Source organism: Solanum pennellii, chromosome 1 (genome assembly GCF_001406875.1).
Source record: "Solanum pennellii chromosome 1, SPENNV200".
Classification (NCBI taxonomy): Eukaryota; Viridiplantae; Streptophyta; class Magnoliopsida; order Solanales; family Solanaceae; genus Solanum; species Solanum pennellii.
The window spans coordinates 65,200,010-65,202,443 of record NC_028637.1 but is presented as its reverse complement, the minus strand read 5'-3'; the positions used below and the strand labels follow the sequence as shown (position 1 = coordinate 65,202,443).

Below are 2,434 nucleotides of genomic sequence, written 5' to 3'. Positions count from 1 at the left end.
GATAGCTCCACCCCGATGTTTGTCCGACTCGGGTAACCGTCTATTTGAAAACAACTCTAGAAAGCCTAAGATAGAGCAAAACCAAAGCCGAAATTAGGCATCAGCCTAGGATGACATAATACCCAAGGCGTATTAAGTCCATTTTAGTAGAAAACCGCCAAAATTGTGTCTAAGGTCTTCGACCTCACGACGCATCATATTGCTTGACATTCGGAAATGTATGTGTGAAAACCAACTTGGGGGTAGGGGAAAATCTAACGCGCTTTTATTTTTCAGATGGATCGTTTCCCTAAGTTCAACATGGTTGTCTCAGCGTCGCCTCAGCTTACGATGTGGCACAACGACTTGGACGGGGATCATAAGCGAACCCTTAACAAGTACATAGGGGCCTTAACTGAGCTGATCAACATGGATGGCTGGCCAGAGTTAATCGAGGTGCTTACGGGGTACTAGGACAGTCAGAAAATGGTATTCCGTTTTGGAACGGCCGAAATTACCCCTACGCTAGAAGAGATAAGGGATTGCATAGACACCGTGGGCGCTGGTATAGAGAAGAGAGCCCGAAAACAAGAGGATATTTTCATCCCCAACAAACCTTCCGTAGTGAACATCGCGGATTGGTTTGGACTAAGGAAAGATTTCACTTATTGGTGTCAGGATTCCCACGTGATTTTCAGAGATCTCTATGTCAGATTTTGACACGCGAGTTTCTACGCAGCGTATAATCAGGAGTTTAAGATTTCCTACAGGGAATGGAACGAAGTCCGCCCCCTAGCGTTCGCCGTATTATTGTTGGGAACAATGGTCTTCCCGCACGGTCCGAGTCTGAGCATCAACACCAGAGTCATAACGGTCGTCCATACGTTGTTCAAAGGATACGAAAATCAAGGAACAACAACGTACTAATCCGTAGCTCCGGTCATATTATCTGATATTTATCGAGCTTTGGGTAAGTGCAAAGAAGGGCACCGATATTTCCAGGGGTGTAATCTGCTCCTCCAATGGTGGATTCTCAGCCACTTGGCGAAGGGTGCTGGAACTCGAGAATTGCACACTCTCGACACCAAGAACACTCTCAAGGACCTAAATGACTTACTATTCTGGGCAAACATGAACAATCGGAGAACAAGAGGGAGATGGGCCCAAATTTTCTCCGAATTGAGAGAAGAGGACCTCCAATGGATGACCGTTTCATATCCAAGGAAGTTGTCGTGGAGAGTCGTAGATGTGTCGTGCTCCCTCTACCTGGCATTCGGGGAATTCGCCCTTACGCGCCATTCCGAGTCTTGCGACAGTTCGGAAGAAAACAGACCGTGCCCAGAGAAGCGTATTATGGCGCTTATGTGTATGACATTGTGGACGACAGGGTGGACGATGCTTTGGAAATGCTCAGAGAATGGAAGAACGCCAAGCGCATGGGTAAAGACACTATCGCCCTGGACCGATTCAACCCTGGATATGACGCAGGTTAAAAAAAGCGGCTGCGGAAGGACATACAGAATATCTCCTTTCAGATTCCGCGTAGCTTTCGCAGTGTGACAGACAAAGAAGCCAAAGCAGTGGCCGAATTGCGAGAGTTAAAGGAAGAGGCCAATGAGGTCTATGCCAAGTTCGTAGAGAATTAAGACGCTCTTGAGAGGGAAACTCGAGAGATCGAAAGACTGCGGCAGGGGTATGATGTGTTTGACAGCTGGATCCAGCAGAAAATCGAGAGGATGCGATACGAGAGTCTGGAAGACAAAGGACGTCTGGGTGAAGGTTTTCTATTGATGCTGAGGTATATGTTCTAGCAGCACAAAATTCAGAAAGACGACAACTGAGCGGGACCGTCCGGAGCAGCGTAGTGGACATCACCCCTGCGCGGGTTTTTTTACTTGTATTTACACTGCTTTAGCCCCTGCGTGGGCCTGATTTTGTTGCACTTTCGAATGGCCCCTGCGTGGGTTCGTCTTTATGTCTATTTCCCTTTTTCGAACATTTTATCCATTATTAAATGTTATTTTGAGGGGGAATTGTTTATTTGGTTTAAATTCACACATACATCGTTCGAATGCGCTAGGCCTACCCTTGGCACAAAAGGGTCCCCAAGCATGATTAGGACGCGATATATATGTGTATTTAAATGCTTATGTGTTATGTTTTTTTGAATGAGGATATCGTAAACCCACTCCTAGCTAGAAATTCTAAAGAATATACGGAAGCCACTATTACAAATGTCTGACAAAAATTCCCAAGTCTCAAGTTTCTCACTCAAAAGGCCATCTCCCATACCACAAATCCTAAATACCGCTCTACCGTCTCAGGAAAGGTGAATCACTACTATGGACAAAGGCAAAAACGTCCAGACGGAGTTCGCTGAGGAGGAATTGCGAAGAAAGATCGAGCGAGTCACTCGAGAGATTCAGAAGGTTAAGGAGGAAGGACTCAAAGTAGA

The 2,434-nt window shown here is 46.1% G+C and overlaps 1 pseudogene; it reads left to right on the top strand.

The window, feature by feature from the left end:
- Positions 1–276: 276 nt before the first annotated feature.
- Positions 277–1,790, top strand: LOC107022128 (annotated as a pseudogene).
- The last annotated feature ends 644 nt before the right edge of the window (positions 1,791–2,434 follow it).